Source organism: Vicia villosa, unplaced genomic scaffold, assembly GCF_029867415.1.
Source record: "Vicia villosa cultivar HV-30 ecotype Madison, WI unplaced genomic scaffold, Vvil1.0 ctg.001667F_1_1, whole genome shotgun sequence".
NCBI classification, from domain to species: Eukaryota; Viridiplantae; Streptophyta; class Magnoliopsida; order Fabales; family Fabaceae; genus Vicia; species Vicia villosa.
The window spans coordinates 152,066-174,811 of record NW_026705692.1 but is presented as its reverse complement, the minus strand read 5'-3'; the positions used below and the strand labels follow the sequence as shown (position 1 = coordinate 174,811).

General features: G+C 36.0%; 1 long non-coding RNA gene across 1 annotated transcript; it reads right to left on the bottom strand.

Annotated features, from left to right (window-relative positions):
* Positions 1-4,149: 4,149 nt before the first annotated feature.
* On the bottom strand, positions 4,150-6,126 carry LOC131636209 (uncharacterized). Its single transcript, XR_009293981.1, has 4 exons — positions 5,684-6,126; positions 5,130-5,566; positions 4,555-4,624; positions 4,150-4,468 (listed from the first exon to the last, which is right to left on the bottom strand). It is a non-coding gene; the product is annotated as an uncharacterized LOC131636209 (long non-coding RNA).
* Positions 6,127-22,746: the final 16,620 nt, after the last annotated feature.

Here is a 22,746-nt window from a genome sequence, read left to right as displayed (position 1 = left end):
GATCAAAAGCTAAGATTCTTTTAATTTTTTTTATTTTTAATTACATGATAACCTTTTATTTATTTTTCTTTTATTATAATTTTATTCTTTCTTTTGTTTTTATTTATTTAACAAATTAGTTTTTGTATAATAATTTTATAATTATTTATTTTTATCGAAAACTTGATTTTTCACAAATAATTGTTTTTTTCCTATATATATTAAAATTCAAATTTTCAAATACACTTTTAATCAATCAAATAATTAGGATTAATCCAATAATTATTTAAATGTTTATATTTAATCGAACGTTTGATTTTCCTTAACCTTTAATAATTATTAAAATATTAAAATCATTTATTTTACCTATTTTGTTCAATTAGGGTTTATAGACTTTTAATCAATTAGGGTTTGTAGATTTTTAGTCAATTAGGGTTGTCGACCTTTAATGCACTAACTTTTCTCTTCTTCATTCGTAATTTTCAGGGTTGATCAGGGATGCGATGAAGGCTCGAGACACATAAATTAATCATTTTTTCTTTTTGCCTTTTATTTCCCCTTCCCCGCAGGTGTTTATCGTAATAGCGTAGGATCATTAATCTGTGTTATTTTTCTGCGTGGTTAGTAATCCTAGAGAGTGCAAGCCTGATTAACCTAGAATAACTAATTACAAGATAAATAACTGAATTTAACCACCTGATTTTGCCACACACACACCTTTACGGTAATCCCTCTTGTTGCCTTGTTGCCTTATTACTGTTGCCTGTTGCCTTAATTTGTGAAAATAGTCAAGTCCCTCGATTCCGAGGATACCTAAAGAAAATGTTGCCCTCAGTTCATTCATCATTAAATTTGTCCCTCGATGTTGCCTCGGTAAATGATGATTTGTCCCCATTGCTAAGGTATCCTCGCCTGCTGCCTAAGAAATGACTATTATATCCTTCCCCTAGACTACCTGCCCTCTTTCTGGCAGGGTCAGTCTTATGGCGAATGATAACTCTGATGACCCTTTAACATCCAATAAAAGGACTTCCTACCCTTCTATGGTATGGACAGCCCTGAAAGGCTAAAAGAATATTTTTTCCAAACTTAGGGTAGTTGCTATTAATTGCTTGCTCTGGTTTAAATTCAACTTTCCTCTTTCAAAAATCTTCAAAAAGGCTACGCTTATTTTACAAGCTAAAGTCCTTATTCAAATCCTTTTTTCTCAAACTTCTCAAACATTTTGAAAACAAAGTGAGTTAAGCAATTAAGAGCCCATGGATAACCATGGATACAAAGGGTGCTTTAAACCTTCCCTTTGTATAACTTACCCCCCGAACTCAATCTCTTTCAAAAGGTTTTTTTCTGTTCTTTTAGCCTTTCTATAAATTGGATAAAATAAAAGTCGGTGGTGACTCTTGCTCACCGCAACATTGCTTGCTTAAATATAAAAAGTCTGTTCACTGTATTACATCCAGAATATCACATTCCTGCAAAAACTATCAAAGACAGAAAACTTGCAAATAATTGTTAGGAATGTCGAGACTTAAGCCCAGCAACTGATATTATAAATCAATTCAATTATCACATTTCTCCCCCTTTTTGTCATATCATCAAAAAGCATAAAAGATTCGGATGAAAGACACACAGAGTGAAGAAAGAAAAAGATATTTCATTGATTAATCAGAACATAATACAAAAGCAGATGCAAGCAAACAGATGCAGAAACAAAGAAAAACTAACTAAGACACAAGACAGACTACGACTGGCTAAACCTAGAGGCTAAGGCGGCCAGAAGGTTCTTAATCTCAAAAGTGTCTTCAACTTGCTTCTTAGAGGCTTCTTCTTGGGTCTTCATCCAAGTTTAATCTCATCATTTGTGTCATCTTGCTTGTCCAGACGACTAGCCAAGGTAGCTTGATTCTGTTGGAGTTCCTTCATAGTGTCCAGTAGAACAGAAACAGAAGAACCAGCAGAAGCAGCATCAAAACTGTTTTCCAGAACAGGATGATTAGCATCAGCTTCAACCATTGTAGCATCTTCCATATGTACCTCAGCAGGAATATCTTCAGCAAAAGACTCTTTGAACACTGGAATCTCAGGTTCTAAAGGATACTCAACTTCTGGGTAAACCAATTCAGGAGCCTTTTCTAGAGGATTCTCCCTGAACCAGTTGAACAGCATATGAAAATCTCCATTCAGAACCTTGTATGGATGTGGCTTCCATACAACAATTGCTAGAGGATTTTCTTCTTCCAATTCATCAACAAACAACTTCTCTTCCAGAGGCTTCCAGTTGGTGATTGGATGGTAATACTTTCCATCATCATACTCCAAGAATAATCTAGAAGGACCAAGAGCAGCAGCCAAACAGTCGTTCTGAAGATCCAGAAAGTCAGCCTGTATCTCTTCACCAAAAGCTCTCCAGAGCTTCCCAGCAGCTACATGATCCAGCTTGGAGTCATGAGCAAACTTCAAAGCATCTAACCCTGTCCGTACCTTATATTTTAATAATTCAAAATGAATATCAATAGAGGGTTTACGAGGGTTGATTCTGAGATGGGTGATAGGAGAGTCTGGGTTAAGAATGAAATAGGGTTCAGGTTCTCTAGAGAACAAAGTAGAGGTGGTTGAAGAGGATAGAGAGGATGATGAATCTGCTGTGGAGGTGGTTGAAGGGTCATTTATGGGTGAGATTGCAGAAGGAATGGAGGTGGTTGAAAAGATATTTTCAGAAGGAATTTGTGGAAAGACAACAGATAAAGGTTGGGGGTTAAGAGTTGCTTCAGAATGAAGTGGACGGTTTCTTTTAGTGGTGGTGGAAGAGGATGGAAGTTCAGAAGGTGATGGTCTTTTCTAAGGGGGAAGGTCGGAGGTAGAATGTAAACTGGAGGTGTCTACATTATCAATATCTTCTATGAGCTTCTGAAGCTCTTCAGAAGTTCTAGGTACTTTGAGGGACTCTATTGATACATATTCAGAACTATTAACAGGTACAGAGTCAGAGATAACAATACCTGAAGATTTCTTCTGCTTTTTAGCTTTCTTAGCAGCAGGACCTTCTTTTGTGACCTTTCTCTTCAGCTTCTTTTGTTTCTTCTTCTTATCCTTTTTCTTTAACTCATCCAAAGATGGAAGAGTTCTTCCACGAATCCAAGCAGGGTCAACTTCTGACTGGTCTCTTACACAAGATTCCAGATAACGTTAAACTGATTTTGATAGTTCCTCCTTGAACATCTGAGGAAAATAAGCAACAGGAGTTCTCCTGGTCAGAATATCAGGAAACACCTTAGGAGAGGTGGTCACTTTTTCAATCAACTGCATTCTTCTCAAAGACTGAGCAGTCAAAATATTTCCACGGACAACTTTCAGATCTTGAATAGAGCCAACTGCTCTCAGAGTCACTCTTAGTTAGAATGTTTGATATCAATCTTCCGATAGGAATGGTATTCTTCTTAATCTTGGGATACTTCAGACGTTCTGCTTCCCTTGATTCGGTTACATGAGTACACAGATGATTGAACAGAACATGAGGCAGGTTGATTCTCATACCATTTCCAATGTAGTACAGAATGAACTTCTGATCCTGACTTATGTAGGTTGCAGAGTTTGTGGATTTTCTGTGATAGTGTGATACCTGTTGCACCCCAAAATTTGCCCACTTAATTTTATATCCATCTGGCTTAAGCTTCGCATCTCATCAACATACCTTTATTAGGTCATTTGCATGATTTCACATTCATTCATTAAATAAAACAAAAAGCATGGAATCGAGGATTTTGAAAGCTTAAGATTTCTTCTTCATCAAGTTACAAGGTGTGTGTCCATCAAAAATTTGACTGAGGATCATTGAGTCAGAGTTCTTATTCATGGTGTTCGAGTTTGTTAAAGTTCATCAGCAAAGTGAGCAGGTTTAAAGGACTCGTTTTGTTCAAGGCATGAGTAGATTGAGAAACTAAAAGTAGAGCTCCATCGATTGATATATGAATTTGAGACTTTGGTTCATGTGATTCCATTCGTTCAAGACCTGTCAAAGGGGATCAAATTTGCTTAAGCACCTAAAGTTGTATGGTTTAGATTATTGTCTTGGTTTAGAAGTTGTATGGTCAACATTCATAAAGAAGTCAATATCTCACTATTCAAACCGAGGTCAAATTTCACTACAAAATTCAAGAGTCATCCACAATCTTCAAGACAAGTTCATTTCCAAATGCCCATTCAATATTTACTTCAAGCTGCTATCTATTACAATATTCATTACCAAAATCTTATTACGAAATAACAAAATTACACAAAAATGGTTTTAGCCTATTGTTTCTAATCCTAAGTTGCCATCAATGGAAGACTGGCCTCCTCGATTCCATCTTGCAAGCCTGATGCATCCAGCCCTCTCTACCATGCTTTCAAACATTTCCCTCTTGCGATGCTTTGAACCATTTCATACAGCCAGCTCACAAATTCCAAGCAATGACAGGGCCTACTCATTCAGATTCATATTACACCATGCCTGCATAAACCATACAATACACTTCAATACAAACACAAACAGCAACCCGCATTCCACAAAAGGCTATACAAAATTCAGAACCTCACCAATTCCATGCAATGCAATGAAGCTGGTTGAGGATTTTGATGTCCTTGCTGGCACTTCTGTTTCAAAGCCCTGCAATTCAAAGAAACAGAATCAACATCAACAATCCAAAGCTGACCCTGCACATTCATTTACAATTCAGTTTAATTACCACAAACAGCATGCCATATCTAGCCATCCATTAACACATACATAAGCCTCATTTTTGGACCTAGCATACAACATACAGTTTCAAAATCCTATCACTACATTTCAAACAGTTTCAGCCCACCATGTAAACCAACTTAACCTATAACAGAGTTAACAAACTTCTAACCATTTCCCAACCTTGTTATTTGTAACTGTTCAACCACATCCTAACAGAATTTTAAACCTAACTAACTTCATTCTGTTATAACCAAAACCAACCTATAACAGTTTTATAACAACCCTACCAACTAACATCATAACTAACTTCAACTAACTTATAACAAATTTCTAACAACCTAGTCAAGTCATAACTAACTTCTAAACTACCTAACAGAATTATCCATCAGATCTCAACAGAAAATAACAGAAAGAGGAGTGAGTAACTAACCTTCTCATGTTCAGTCTTCCTATATAACCTTCATCTCCACCATTCCTCAGGCCTCTCCACAATTCTCCATTTTTTCTCCACCATCTTCACCACCACTTTTCTCCCCCTGAACCTCTGTATCTTCACTCCACCATTTACACGCTTCATTCATCACCTTCTTCATTTCATTCATTCTCCATTCATCTCTCTCCCTTACCTCCACTAAAAGCTCACGAATCCACCATTGATAGAGCTTCAACATCTGAAGCTCTTATCAATTGAGCTCAGCCACAACCTCGCCACATCCTCTACAAACTATCACCATTCCATCTTCACTTCCCATCTTCAAATCATCTTTGAATCATCACCTTCATCACTTCACTCTCTGCAACATTGCTTCAATCTCTTCAATCATCATCATCATCATCCCAATCTACACTCAATCTCCATCTCAATACCTTGGATCACGCAAAGATCAAAAAATGGAAAACTGAGTCAGAAGAGGAAGAGAGAGAGAGAGAGAGAGAGCACTCGACTCGCAACGCAGAGAAGAAGAGAGGGATGCGTGTTATTACCTGAATTCGTGGATTGTTCTCTCGGATTCTTTCTTCACCGTCACCAAAGAGTCGTCGGAGCGATTAACCGGTATGTCTCTCTATTCATTCGCTTCGAAGTCTTCATCTCTTTCTTGCTCTTGATGCTATATGGCTCTTCCGAGTGTGTCTCTTGCTCAATTTCTCTCGATTTAGCCATTCGATTGTGAGTGGGATTAGCTTAGGGTTCGGTTAAGGTTCGATTTGGGGAAAGATAGCAAGTCACGAACCAATAAGAGATGAGAGACCTGAGGAGGAGCGTTTGCTTCATCCATTTTTGTTAGCGGCGAGGAGATTGCGGCTGGAGAAGATGAGTTCTCCGCCGCGCCGTTCATTGCGAGTCTGAGAAGAACGAGAGTGAGAGACGAGTGAGGAACGAGATGTGAAGGGTCACAATTAAAAAAACCTAATCCCCTTTGAATTTTCTTCTTATTTAATCAGAACTTTATTTGATGTTAATTGATTATTTTCAATTTAATCATATAATTGGCATTAATAAGGTTAATAACATAAGTTTTTAATGTGGTTAATTGAGATTCATCGTAGTTTTTAATTGAGATTCATTGTAGTTGATACTAAACGTTGATATTAAAATTGAACAATTAATAAACTGGATCATCTTATCACTGGGCCACACGAATTTCTGAGTTCACCCCCATAAGCCCAATTACATTCTCTTCCCTTTTTTGGGCATAAGAGAAACTATACAAAAATCACTCTCCTGGGCCAACCTTGGCTCCGCGCCCAATTACTGAATGCACTTTTTTTTCAATCTTCACCCCCCTGTTTCCATCTTTTTTGCCTAGATTTTATTAGATTTTTTGCACATCTCTTTTTAGTAAATAAAACTAACTTTTTTCCTATCATTCTTAGACTTTGATGTGTAATTTTTGACATAGAAAATAATCAAAAAAAAAAAAAATAGTTTTGTTAGGCTAATCATTTTATTTTCTTTTTGCTTAATTAGAATCCCTTTGTTCTCATATAAAAAATGATAGAAAATAAATAGTATCTTTTAATTCATTTTGTACAATATTTTGAACCATTTGTTTTCATGTTTTGTGCTATATTTTCAAGTCATTCTTTTAGTCAATTTTGTGTGTAATTTTGTACCATTGTTTACTTGTGATTTTTACTTGTAATTTCACTTGTTTGCTCCCTTAATTTTTAGGACCTATAATCTTCACAATTTTAGGTTTAGTCTCCTTTCCCTTAAATCCTATAATTTTAGGTAGACTTTAACTTGACAATTTAGGACTTAGAATCATTTTTAGATTAAGTTCTTTCTTCTTTTCCTTTTCAACTTCAAAACATTAATAAATGACGACACGAATCATGCTAATACCTTTTTTTTAGTGGGAAAGAAATGATTGGGGCGTAGGCCCCGATGTATGTTCTTTCCTACTTAGTGAAAGAAATGATTGGGGCGTAGGCCCCGATGTATGTTCTTTCCCACTTAGCGGAAGAGAAATGATTGAGGCGTAGGCCTCGGTGTATTTCTTAATCGTTATTTAGAAAAACGATTGTGGCGTAGGCCTCGATGTGCAATCTCTAAATATTCAAAACTTTGTATTTCTCAACCGCTATTTAGAGAAACGATTGTGGCGTAGGCCTCGATGTGCATTCTCTAAATATCCAAAACTTTGTATTTCTTAACCACTATTTAAAGAAACGATTGTGGCGTAGGCCTCGATGTGCATTCTCTAAATATCCAAAACTTTGTATTTCTTAACCGCTATTTAGAGAAACGATTGTGGCGTAGGCCTCGATGTGTGTTCTCTAAATATTCAAAAAAAACTCTTTTAAGGCATGATTCAAGTCACAAATTAATTTCCCTTAAAAGACACCTAACAAAAAACACTTCAAATTATCTAATAAAGGCTCAGACCTAAACAAAGTAAGGAAGTGATGCGAAGCCTTGTAGTGGGTTTTCGTCCATCATGGAATTACACCTAAAAAACACAAACCAAGCATCTCTCTTCTCTCTCTTGCCTTCAGGGCATTCTTTCCCTTTAATCGGACACGTTATTTCCGCTCCATTCCCAGCTTAAGACTCCAGAGGTCGAGCAGTAGAGTGCGAATGTAACTTCGTCCACTAAAAAACACAAAAACAAACAAAAACATGTGAGCCGAACTACGGCGCTCTGATTCCTGAAAAGGATACGTAGGCATTAGGTCGCGGGGCCTAAGCGAGCACAACTATTTATAAACCTTTTTTCCCCTTTTTCTTTTTCTTTCTTTTGCAAGCATTCCATTAGCATCAAGCTTTAGATTTATAGATAACACACCCTTTGATTAGAAGCAAACATAAGTGGATACTGTGGAGTACCACAGACGTGAGGGGTGCTAATACCTTCCCCTTGCGTAACCGACTTCTTACCCGATCTGTGGTCGCAAGACCTTCTCTTATCCTTTCTTTATTCTAGGTTTTCTGATATTCCTTTCCCTCAATGGGATAAATATATTAGTGGCGACTCTGTTTATCATTTCGCGAGCATGCGACAGCTGGCGACTCTGCTGGGGACGTGATAGACCTGTGCTGGTCCATTCTTAGCAAGTCGATCCTAGCTTATATTTGTTTCTTTTCTTTGGGTGTTTATTTGATTATTTATCGCTTTATTGCTTTATTTCTTTATGCATTGCATTTTATTTTCCTATATTATGGATTATTATTATGCTGTTCTGTTGGGATGGGATGTTACTGATTTGAGGTAAAAGGCCCAATACCCAGGCCAGAGTGTTACTTAGGACACTTAGGATAGAGTGGATCATGACGCCGGTGATATGTCAGGTCTTGTCTAGTGCGAGCATGAGACCCACGCCCAGACCAGGTTCAAATGAGGTACAGTCATTGGCGTGTAGATGCACAATGATAGTATTTCAGGAGAACTATAATGGCTGGTGACCCTTTTTACCTACCATATACTAGATCCTACCTGTGAGAGGGGTTGGGAATTTTGTTTTGCAGGAAAACATGCCTCCATCCTACCCTAAGCCATTCAGACTATCTATCATAATCAATGTCGAACCTCTGAATATGGAGGTTTGACCTTATGTGACTTATGCAAAGGTTATCTATCAGAATCAACGTCGAACCTCTGAATCTGGAAGGTTCGACCATCTTTGACTTATGCACAAGCTATTTATCCAGAAAGCTCGAACCTCTGAATCTAGAGGATTCGACCATAGTTTATGGCCATGAGAAGCTGTTATCCAAGAGCTGTTGATCCTTGATCCTGATTTATGCTGCATTTGCATCATCATTAACATTTTTGCATTCATGCATATGCATCCATGGTTACCAAGACTCTTACCATTCTTCCTCTCCATTAGATCCGTCAAGACGATTCCTCCACACTGATATCTAACAAGAGCTCACAGAAGAAGAATCATGGAGAACTATGAGCAAGATCAAGATGCTATTAGAGAAGAGATGGACCAAATGAAAGGCAAAGTTGATGCTATTTTGGAAGCCCTCCAAGCCTTAAGAAATGAAAGAGTTCATGTTGTGCAAGAGATTCCTATTGTTGCTAATCAACTTGCTGCTAGTCAACCTGAAGGAATTCAACATGTTGTCATTCCATCTTCTGCTAATCCACCTGAGTTCCAACCAAGGACTAATGCTACCCTTGGAATGCCATTTAGTTTCATGACTGCTGATACTCTTGGAGCTTCAAACCAAGGAGGATCTATGCCCGTAACTTCTGGAGTACCAACTATGACTGGGCCTGCTTTCCCATTTCCTGCTCCACCTCCTCATACAGAGATTCCTTATCTTGCTTTCTGTGGTCCTCAGTTTGCTAATCCAGAAATGCATCCAATACCAACTGTTGAAAGAGCTCGACCCGTTGAGAGATCTGCTGAGAAGTATCAAATTCTTGAGGAAAGGATTCGAGCTATAGAAGGTTTTAGTGCCTATGGAATGGACGCTGAAGAGATGTGTTTAGTTCCTAATCTGGTTATTCCTCCCAAATTCAAGACTCCTGACTTTCAGAAATACAAGGGTTTAAGCTGTCCAAAGAGCCATATCATCATGTACTGTCGTAAGATGGCTTCTCACATTCACAATGACTCATTGCTCATCCATTGCTTTCAAGATAGCTTATCTGGGGCATCCTTGAACTGGTATATGAATCTGGAGCGTAATAGGATCCGATCTTGGAAGGACCTGTCTGATGCCTTTCTCAAGCAATATCAATACAACATTGACATGGCACCGACTAGGTTGCAACTACAGAATCAAGTGCAAAGAACCAATGAGACATTCAAAGAATATGCCCAAAGGTGGAGAGAAATGGCTGCTCAGGTTAATCCACCACTTTCTGAATCCGAACTAGTTGATATGTTCATGAATACTCTTCAGGGGCACTATTACGAAAGGATGGTGGGTAGTGTTTCTTCTGGCTTCTCCGATCTAGTCAGGATTGGTGAAAGAATTGATAATGGCTTGAAAATTGGTAAGATCCAGAGTCCCTCTACCAATGCTGCTGCTACTAATCAATATGGGTACAAGAAGCCTCAGGGTAATTTCATCAAGAAGAAAGAAGGAGAAACTAGTGTTGTTTCTGCTCAAGACCAAGCTCCTTGTTATCAAGTGACCGCCACCGCTCCTCAAGCTTATGTGGCACCTATTGGTCAACAACCTTGGGTTCCTTATCAACAATATGTTCAACAACAACAAGGTTTCCAACAACAAGGTTATCAACAGAGACAAAGTCAACAGAGGCAGAATAAGCCGAAAAGGGCGTATGATCGTATACCAATGACTTATAGCCAACTTCTTGCTCGCTTGCTCGACCTCAAACTGGTTCAATTAGCGGAAGCTAGGCCTCCTCCTGATCCTCTCCCTCCAAATTACAAGATTAATGCTAAGTGTGAATTCCACTCTGGAGGACCTGGTCACACTACTGAAGAATGCAGAGTTCTCAAAGACAAAGTTCAGGATTTGCTTGACGCAAAAGAGATCGAGTTTGCACCTGTGGCACCTAATGTGATCAACAATCCCATGCCACCTCACAATGGAGCTTCCACCAGTGGACCATGAAGACTTTATGTTTGTCAGAGAACATTTCATTTGCATTAGAATAAGGCCAAGCTTGCCATTGTATAGATTTCTTTTAGTATTTTTCATTGTATTACTTTTGTTGTTATCAAGTACTTCTCATTGTAAGAAACTCATTCTGTTTGAATAAATAAAAATAATGCAATATACATGTTTTTCTCAAGTCATTTCATCTTTGTCATTATGTTCATTGATACTTCACTCATTTGTCTTAAGCAACTAAAAAAGGAGAATGATGAAAAATGAAAAACACATGAATTACTAATTGTATGCTTTTGGAACAAAGATCCTGCTGACGATGTACAGGCATTGTTTCAATTCCTAAACACCGGAGTTATAAGGGAGTGAAACCTTTGTCAACCCCTTTAAGCCTAAGGAGTGGTAGTTTCTTTTCAGAAAAAACAAAACCCTCAATCTTAACCAGGGGCAGGGTAGTCTTCAGTTAGTGCGACCGAGTGCTCAACTTTCAGGTATTCCATCAGAGGATCAATCATATCTCATATCTCACAACAAAAGAAGAAGAGCACAATCCACAATGGATGTCTCTCATTCGCTGAGAAGAAGGCAGTCACAACCTTTTCTTCAAGTTAATCACAAAAGTCATACAACTTGTTCCCGAATGAGACACAAAAAAGAATGAAAAGAAAGTTATGAATCGTGATAAAAAAAAAGAGAAAGAAACAATAGCCCGCTAAGTCAAAAAGAAAAGAAAAGCTTTGAAGCAAATGACTTAGGCAAAAATTAGGGCATATCCCGCTGGACAACGGAAACCAAAATCAAAAGAAACTTTTTGTCCAGGCAAAAGTTAGGGAAAGCAAAAAGCAAAAGAAAAATCCTCCAAGGGACAAGTTGTTGTAACCATCAACAAAAGCACCAAAAGGGTGACTGCCACCTCCATCAAAGCCACAAAGGATCCTCATCCATCATAATCCTTCTTGAAAGATGAATACTCGTGTCAAACTATCTGAACATAGGACTGGAGAACATCACGAAGAATGGGTGGGTTAAGTAGAACTTGAGCCTTTATCCTTTGTTTCTTAAACCGTGAACCCGACCATGTTACAACCCTCAAAAGTCCTAATTGAAGTAGGGTTTGTTCTGAAAGCATACAAACTGTGAAATCATGTCAAAACTGACTCCTAATGTTGCTTGTCACTTGTGTTAGTATCGGTACAACATTTTGACAAATAAAACTTTTCTTTGAGATTAACATGTGCATTGCATTCTCATTATCGTTTTCCAAATAGAATCGTCTCTAACCTGAAAGTAAGTACTTGATGACAAGGAAAGTTCAACATTGAAATTCCATCGAGTAGTCTTACAAAGGCAAAGATTGGTCATCCACCAAGCAAATACTTGAAGCATCCATCTGGTGGAATAGTTCCTTTCAATCTGGGGCATTCATTCCATGATCAATACTATGGCAGACCATTACAAATCTCCATGATTTAAGCATTATCAAAGTTCTATCTCAAGAGATCTTACAAGCTGGGGCAAGCTAGCAACAGTTTATTTCTTCACCTTCAATCAAGTGTTAGATGTCAAGATAGATGTCGAGGAGTCAAACCAAACACCTTCACCAACTTTATCCTTCAAGCAACAACCTTTCCACAAGGACATCCTCCATCTACTCCTTGAATCTTGGAAACAATCATTCCATTCATAATCATACATGCATCATGCATATCATTGCATTCTCATTGGCATTTATCCCTTAATAATCTAATCATCAATAAAGCAGGGGCATCCACCCTATCTTGAATCAAGCAGAGTTTCTGAACTCCATCCAATCTATTCCACACAAATCAGAAACCCTGACCAATTAGTACACTGCATGTAGAAATCATTGCATTGCATCTCCAGAAGTGCATAAAATAAATCAAACATTTGCATATGAAGCATAAGCCAAGTTACTCATCAGATGAGGTCGCTACAAAGCATTCAATTGATATTCCACTGGATCACTTAGAGTTACCATTGTGGGGTCATTTCCCATAGTCAATCATGTTTATCTTTCTTCAACCCAGAGTTGATGTTTTTGTATTCAACCCAGAGTTGACCTTCCTTTCATCTTTAACCCCGAGTTAATTATATCTTCCCACTCAACCCAGAGTTTACGGCGATCCCTTTTTCAACCCAGAGTTGACCTTTCCTTTATTTCCTTCCCACTCAACCCAGAGTTGACGATTATCTTACTCAACCTAGAGTTGACGGTTACGTCTTGCTTCTTTTCCCTCTTAACCCAGAGTTGACAGTTATCTTTTCTCCTTTCCCACTCAACCCAGAGTTGACGGTTATCTCTTGTCTTTTTTCCCACTCGACCCAGAGTTGACGGTTATCTGTTGTCCTTCCCCACTCAACCCAGAGTTGACGGTTATCTTTTCTCTTTCCCACTCAACCCAGAGTTGACGGTTATCTCTTGTCCTTCCCACTCAACCCAGAGTTGACGGTTATCTTTTCCCACTCAACCCAGAGTTGACGGTTATCTTTTGTCTTTCCCACTCAACCCAGAGTTGACGGTTATCTTTTATCTTTCCCACTCAACCCAGAGTTGACGGTTATCTTTTGTCCTTTCCCACTCAACCCAGAGTTGACGGTTATCATTTGTCTTTTCCCACTCAACCCAGAGTTGACGGTTATTTCTAATTGTTCACCTTTCCTCTTTCAACCCATAGTTATTATCCAATTCCTTGTTCAACCCAGAGTTGATCTCCTTGCTTTCTTTCTTAACCCAAAGTTGACGCCTATATCTTGTCCCGCTAATACTGATTTCCCTTTTAGTTCTCAATCCAGAATTGATGTCCATCTCTTATTCAACCCAGAGTTGACTTCCCTTTATTCTTCGACCTAGAGTCGACTCACTTTTCTTTTTCAACCAAGAGTTGATATGTATTTCATTTCTAACCCAGAGTTAATTTGATCAGTCCAGAATTGATACATTCTTCCTCAGTGGAGTTGACACCATCATTTTCACTCCACTGGATCTCATCCTTCTCATCAGGCAAATTTTCAGGTTCTCTTGATATTTAATCTTCTTCTACCTTGAATGTTCGAAAGGCTAGCGCCAATCTCACTTTTAGGTTTAAGACGATTAAATAGGGGCAGCTGTTGCACCCCAAAATTTGCCCACTTAATTTTATATCCATCTGGCTTAAGCTTCGCATCTCATCAGCATACCTTTATTAGGTCATTTGCATGATTTCACATTCATTCATTAAATAAAACAAAAAGCATGGAATCGAGGATTTTGAAAGCTTAAGATTTCTTCTTCATCAAGTTACAAGGTGTGCGTCCATCAAAAATTTGACTGAGGATCACTGAGTCAGAGTTCTTATTCATGGTGTTCGAGTTTGTTAAAGTTCATCAGCAAAGTGAGCAGGTTTAAAGGACTCGTTTTGTTCAAGGCATGAGTAGATTGAGAAACTAAAAGTAGGGCTCCATCGATTGATATATGAATTTGAGACTTTGGTTCATGTGATTCCATTCGTTCAAGACCTGTCAAAGGGGATCAAATTTGCTTAAGCACCTGAAGTTGTATGGTTTAGATTATTGTCTTGGTTTAGAAGTTGTATGGTCAACATTCATAAAGAAGTCAATATCTCACTATTCAAACCAAGGTCAAATTTCACTACAAAATTCAAGAGTCATCCACAATCTTCAAGACAAGTTCATTTCCAAATGCCCATTCAATATTAACTTCAAGCTACTATCTATTACAATATTCATTACCAAAATCTTATTACGAAATAACAAAATTACACAAAAATGGTTTTAGCCTATTGTTTCTAATCCTAAGTTGCCATCAATGGAAGACTGGCCTCCTCGATTCCATCTTGCAAGCCTAATCCCCTTTGAATTTTCTTCTTATTTAATCAGAACTTTATTTGATGTTAATTGATTATTTTCAATTTAATCATATAATTGGCATTGATCAGGTTAATAACATAAGTTTTTAATGTGGTTAATTGAAATTCATCGTAGTTTTTAATTGAGATTCATTGTAGTTGATACTAAACCTTGATATTAAAATTGAACAATTAATAAACTGGATCATTTTATCACTGGGCCACACGAATTTCTGAGTTCACCCCCATAAGCCCAATTACATCCTCTTCCCTTTTTTGGGCATAAGAGAAACTATACAAAAATCACTCTCCTGGGCCAACCTTGGCCCCGCGCCCAATTACTGAATGCACTTTTTTTTCAATCTTCACCCCCCTGTTTCCATCTTTTCTGCCTAGATTTAATTAGATTTTTTGCACATCTCTTTTTAGTAAATAAAACTAACTTTTTTCCTATCATTATTTGACTTTGATGTGTAATTTTTGACATAGAAAATAATAAAAAAAAATATTAGTTTTGTTAGGCTAATCATTTTATTTTCTTTTTGCTTAATTAGAATCCCTTTGTTCTCATATAAAAAATGATAGAAAATAAATAGTATCTTTTAATTCATTTTGTACAATATTTTGAACCATTTGTTTTCATGTTTTGTGCTATATTTTCAAGTCATTCTTTTAGTCAATTTTGTGTGTAATTTTGTACCATTGTTTACTTGTGATTTTTACTTGTAATTTCACTTGTTTGCTCCCTTAATTTTTAGGACCTATAATCTTCACAATTTTAGGCTTAGTCTCCTTTCCCTTAAATCCTATAATTTTAGGTAGACTTTAGCTTGACAATTTAGGACTTAGAATCATTTTTAGATTAAGTTCTTTCTTCTTTTCCTTTTCAACTTCAAAACATTAATAAAGGACGACGCGAATCATGCTAATACCTTTTTTTTAGTGGGAAAGAAATGATTGGGGCGTAGGCCCCGATGTATGTTCTTTCCTACTTAGTGAAAGAAAGTATTAGGGCGTAGGCCCCGATGTATGTTCTTTCCCACTTAGCGGAAGAGAAATGATTGAGGCGTAGGCCTCGGTGTATTTCTTAACCGTTATTTAGAGAAACGATTGTGGCGTAGGCCTCGATGTGCATTCTCTAAATATTCAAAACTTTGTATTTCTCAACCGCTATTTAGAGAAACGATTGTGGCGTAGGCCTCGATGTGCATTCTCTAAATATCCAAAACTTTGTATTTCTTAACCACTATTTAAAGAAACGATTGTGGCGTAGGCCTCGATGTGCATTCTCTAAATATCCAAAACTTTGTATTTCTTAACCGCTATTTAGAGAAACGATTGTGGCGTAGGCCTCGATGTGTGTTCTCTAAATATTCAAAAAAAACTCTTTTAAGGCATGATTCAAGTCACAAATTAATTTCCCTTAAAAGACACCTAACAAAAAACACTTCAAAATATCTAATAAAGGTTCAGACCTAAACAAAGTAAGGAAGTGATGCGAAGCCTTGTAGTGGGTTTTCGTCCATCATGGAATTACACCTAAAAAACACAAACCAAGCATCTCTCTTCTCTCTCTTGCCTTCAGGGCATTCTTTCCCTTTAATCGGACACGTTATTTCCGCTCCATTCCCAGCTTAAGACTCCAGAGGTCGAGCAGTAGAGTGCGAATGTAACTTCGTCCACTAAAAAACACAAAAACAAACAAAAACATGTGAGCCGAACTACGACGCTCTGATTCCTGAAAAGGATACGTAGGCATTAGGTCGCGGGGCCTAAGCGACCACAACTATTTATAAATCTTTTTTTCCCCGTTTTTCTTTTTCTTTCTTTTGCAAGCATTCCATAAGCATCAAGCTCTAGATTTATAGATAACACACCCTTAGATTAGAATAAAACATAAGTGGATCCTATGGAGTACCACAGACGTGAGGGGTGCTAATACCTTCCCCTTGCGTAACCGACTTCTTACCCGATCTGTGGTCGCAAGACCTTCTCTTATCCTTTCTTTATTCTAGGTTTTCTGATATTCCTTTCCCACAATGGGATAAATATATTAGTGGCGACTCTGTTTATCATTTCGCGAGCATGCGACAATACCCACAAATTTGCCCATCATATTTCAAGATATTCTGATCCACCTGACTTTTAAATGCTGAGGAATCAACACACTTACTCGTCTCCTAAGCAACAAGCTTTTAATTAGGGTTTTGCTCCTCTCCAAGTAAAATCAATTTCTAATGTCTCAAATGAGCCTCATGGATTCTCACATGCCTCAAAGGATCCTCATGCCAAGTTTTAAGCTCTAACTCACAAGTTTAATTAGTCAACTGCTCAAATGGACAACAGTCGACCAATTTGACCTAATAGTCAACTATGGTCAAACCACAGTCAAAACTCCTGATTTTTGGTCAACATCAATATTTTGAAGTCACATTCACCATTTGATTAAGTTTTGATCATGATTTATCAAGGAGAGCTCAAAAATCGTCAAAAGTCCAAGTTGCTAATTTTGGGTTTCTAGGAGAAAGTCAACCCAACTTTGACTGATCATATCTCTCTCATACTTCATCATAAATTCCCCAACCAAATCCTATTCTCAAGAAAATTTCATTCTCTACAACTTTGATGTTGGGCTCAAGGTCAAGAAATGCTTCCGCATAAAAGATTTAAGCCAAAACATTACAGGTCCTTCTAGAAGATCGTAAAAAGCTGCTTTTTGTTAGGAGCGATATCATCAAGATAAAATTTCCAAATGGAAAATATGTTCCAAAGTGGCTTATAGAGGACATCTTAGGCTTTCCAAAAAGTCCTAAATCATCTCCATATGATAAATATTGAACGACTTATGGCTTGCACAAGTTGGTCGATTTTGGGGAAATGCACTTAATGCAAAGTGGTGAATTTTGTTGTTTTGGACTCATGGGCCTAAAATTTGGTTTGAATCATGTCCCTAAACATATCCATGACCTCTAAGCCCAATCACACGCTTTCCTTTTATTTATTCTTGGATTTAATCAATTTAAATTTAACTTTAATTAAAATAAATAAGGAAAAATCAAAGATTTTGTGCTAAGTTTATTTTGTGATCAATATTATGGATATATTCATGATATTTGATTGAAATATTCGTGGGACACAAGATTGGAAAAAGATGGAATGATTTTGGCCAAGTTTACAAAGAAAAAAAAATCAAATTTTCAATAAATCTCCAATATCATGATTCAAGGAGATTTGATTCAATATATTTGCCCTAATTCCAAGTACTATAAGAAAGAAACCCATTCAGATTGCAAGGGGGGAATTGGCAGCTCAAAGAACCCTAACCAAGCTTTCCAAAAAACACAAAAGCTTGGGCACGAGTTAGTTTTACTTTCAGCAAGTTCCAGCCACTTGTGATCATCCATTCAAACTCCTAAAATCCCCAGGAGCTCGTAAGTACCGTTATTGAAGGCTGAAGCACGTAGGGAGGGTCTCATACAACTCTCATGGTTTGCATTTATATTCTGAATCTGAATTTTTGATACATGCATTATGAATGATTTCTACACATATATTCTTGTTCTTGATGATGTTTAGGAGTTATTAGGGCCTTTGTTTAAGAGTTTTGAGGCAGGCATGGTGTTCTACCATTATTAGGGCAAGAGAGATCCATCTCTTCGGTTTCGCATCTGCAGCCAATTTCAGGACTTGAAACCGATGCCATTGAGTTCGTAATGTTTGTTTTAGGTGATCTGGGTGGTTCCTGTTTTCCGTTTCGTCCGTTTTTGCAGGTTCCAAAGTTGAAGAATTAACCATGGAGATTCGTACCGAGAATCGCAGCAGAATCCGCAGGTGATTCCCCAGCAAAATCCGCAGGAAAAAGGAAGGAGGAGATGAGTAGGAGCTGTTGCACCCCAATTTTTGACCTCTGAGATCCCATCATTTTCTAAGTGTTATGATCATTATTGTTATACCCCAAAATTTGCCCGCGTTTTTTTCCAAAGAGAAGTCAAAAGACTTCTGTCTAAAAATTTGGAGTTTTATACAATCTTGGATTTTTATTTCAAAAATATCCTGATTTTATGAATACTCAATTTTTAGAATTTTTTATACAGTATTTTGGTTCGCTGTTAAATTTGTTCTTACATAAACGCCAAATACTGTTTATCACTTCATACACTGTTTATTTGAGATTTATTTTCAGATAAATAATGCTGACGCAGTTTGTGCAGAATTAAAATTTGCAGGCGCGGAGTCCGGATTTCAGATTATACTGGTAACAATTAAATTATTATTGGTTTTATTTCCCACTAATTTTTATTTTTATACTATATTATTTTTTTCAAAATCTCTTTCTTTCTTTTCAAATCTTTTTTTTTCAAAATCAAATCCTAGCTTTATTCTATACCCTTTTTCTTTTCAAAACCTACCATACTTTTTTTTCAAATCCTACTACTATTCAAACGGTACACTCCACTCCCAACGTCTCTATCTCTCTCTTTTCACTCTATAAATACTCCTCATTTTTTCCATAAATTCTCACATCAAATTTCACTCATCTCCCAAATTTCTCAAACTTCTATCTCATAATTATTTTCTCTTCTTCCTCGGCAAAAATGGCAAAGTGGATGGATACACTTTTTCTTATAGTCATCACTATTTTTACGGTGATCATGTCCTTCTTCTGTCTGCATAGTCCTGAAAAATGCGGACCTGCGATGGTTACACTTCCGATCATCTATTTTCTGTTGTTCATAGCATGGATTATTAATCGTCATTTTTAAAGTTTGTTGTATCTGTCGCTTTCAAATAGTGTACCGTCTATTTTATTTGTCGTACTGTTCATTATATTATGTAATATTTGTACTGTTAGTATTAAATGTTGTACTATCTGTCGTACGGTAGTTTAATTATCAAGATAATATTATGTGTGTTAAATATTTATTTTTCTGTGCATTAAATATTTATTTTCAAGGTTATTATCGGTATTTTCGTTCGCGTACAGTATATTTTATTTATTTATTATGTTTGTGTTTTTCTAACAGCTCAGGTAAATAAATTTTTCACCATTAACACAACAAAAACACAAAAAGAAAAAATTAACTTTAAACTGTTGAATTTTCACTTTAACTGTTACGTTAATACCCGGACAGCTAGTTACCAGTCAAACCCGCTATCAGCGCAAATCTCCGTGTTTGTACCATCAGTCAAATCAATTTTTCGCACTTCAAATTTCCAAGATTTTGTTCTAGAAGTCTTCTGATAATCACGTGGTCAACAGAGACTCAACACTGCACAAAAATCAGGTACGCCTAACTGTCTCCTACATAAACAGTCCCTAACTAGGGTTTTTGTTTTTTTCAGGGGAACGAGTTTTTGAGACCTCAAATGGATTTCATGGATCTCCATATGTATCAAAATACCACCAGACAAATTTTCAAACTTCGATTCGCTCAGACGCACAGTCAACAGCTCAAACAGTCAACAGACGACCAGTTTGACCAAAAAGTCAACAGACAGTCAAAAATGCAATTTTTTGTCAACATCCATATTTTGTCAAAAGATTCATCATGTGATCAATGGTTGATCATAATTCATCAAGAAAAGTTCAGAAATCAACAAAACTCAAAATTGCAAAATTAGAGTTTTTTACCTAAAAGTCAACTGAACTTTGACCGACCATAACTCTCTCATAATTTATCAGAAAAATTCCAACCAAAGCTCATTCTCAAGGAAATTCAATTCTCTACAACTTTGATGTTGGGACCAAGGTCAAGAAATGCTTCCGCCTAAGAGATATAAGCCAAAACATTACGGGTCATTTTGAAAGTCAACAAAAAGCAGTTTTTTTGTCAAAGCCCATATCATCAAAATAACTTCTCCAAATGCAAAAACGCTTCCAAAGTGGCCTATAGAGGACATCTTGGTCTTTCCAAAAAGTTAAAGAACACTTTCATAGGATCAAAATTGAGGGAGATATGCCTTGATGAAGTTGACCTTTTTTGGAAAAATGCATGAAACAAGTAATGACCAAAATTTGATTTTTTTTCAAAAAGGCCAATTCTTTTGTGATTCAATCTTGATTCTCATATGTTTAAAGGGCATCCACGACCCATCCATGATTCATGACATTTTTATTTCATTTTAATTAAATTTTATTCATTTAAAGTTTAATTAAAGTGAGATAATTCAAAGATATTATCAAAGATGCTTATGGTTGCCAATCAAGACCAATTCAAGATGCTTAAATATATTATTGCAAGGTTGAAGAGAATAATACTTGAGTGTTTTAACCATGGTTAAGAAATACACTCATTGAAAATATTCCATTATCATATTTTTTCCACAAAATCAATCATGACAATTTCCACTTGCAAGGCTTCCAAGATCAAACTCTTTGCCTATAAATAGAACTTCATTTTCTTCATTCAAGAGGAAAAAAAGGGAGAAACAAGAGGAGAGCACAACAACAAACACCAAAGCCATAGCATAAGTTTTATATTTTCCAAAAGTTTCAATAAACTTGTAAAAATCAAGGCTCATTCAAATAGCCACTTTCAATCAATTTCAACCACTCTTTTCCACTCTTGGAACATCATAGAGTAAGTACAATGTAATTTTTAATATGTAGTAGTGTTAGGAGTTCATGAATTAAAAACTCCATATTTATGCATATTTTCAATTTCTCAAAAAAAATGTTTTAATTTTAGTTTTAAGTTGATAAAATGTTTAATTAATTTTTAACATAAAAATATTTTATTTCTTTTCATAATTAATTTATTTTGCTTAATTAATTAGTAATTATGTAAATATTGCTTTTTAATTATTTTCAACCAATCAAAAAACTCCAAAAATATTTTCCTTTTAGATTTAGGTTTATATTTTTTATAATTTAATTTTTGACATATAAAATAATATTTTTCTTGTTAAGTTTAATTATTTGTATAATTATTTACTTAATTAGCTTGTTAATTAACTTAAAATCAATTCCAAAAAAAATCACAAAAAGAATGAGTTAAGTTTAATTTGTTTTATATTTATTTTTGTATATTATTTAATATTATTTATTATATTTTTCCTTTGTCCCGAATCAGAATAAAAGATCAAATATGGCAGAGATTGTATGCAGTTGATTTAAGACTTTTTTGGAAATTTATCGTGTAGTCGCTATGATTCTATCAAGCTTCTGATAAATTTTCATTAACTTTAAATCCGAGATCATCATTCACTCACCATCGATCTTCACTAACATCGTGAATATACTTGACTAGCTTCAAGATGATTCACGTGCTAACATACTAACAATTGACTTTAATTTCCGCATTTTATTATATTGTTCTTTATATTTCTTGCTTTATGCTTTATTTTATTATTTATTATTTATATTTCTGTTATTTTTTCTTTGTCCATTTGGACATATTATTTATATTTCTGCTATTTTTTCTTTGTCCATTTGGACATATTATTTATATTTCTGCTATTTTTTCTTTGTCCACTTGGACATATTATTTATATTTCTGTTATTTTTTCTTTGTCCACTTGGACATATTATTTATATTTCTGTTATTTTTCCTTTGTCCACTTGGACATATTATTTATATTTCTGTTATTTTTCCTTTGTCCATTTGGACATATTATTTATATTTCTGCTATTTTTCCTTTGTCCATTTGGACATATTATTTATGTTTCTGTTATTTTTTCTTTGTCCATTTGGACATATTATTTATGTTTCTGTTATTTTTTCTTTGTCCACTTGGACATATTATTTATATTTCTGCTATTTTTTCTTTGTCCATTTGGACATATTATTTATATTTCTGCTATTTTTTCTTTGTCCATTTGGACATATTATTTATATTTCTGCTATTTTTTTTTCTTTGTCCATTTGGACATATTATTTATATTTATGTCATTTTCTCTTTGTCCATTTGGACGTTTATATTCCGTTATTTTCTCTTTGTCCATTTGGACGCTACGTTTATATTCCGCTATTTTCTCTTTGTCCATTTGGACGCTATGTTTATGTTTCCGCTATTTTCTTTTTGTCCACTTGGACCATACTTTACTTTTATGCTAAAACACTAATAAACAACAAAAAACTAAAAAAACGCTTAAGGTTCTCTCTTGGACTACTGGTTACTATCCCTAGCATTTTGGA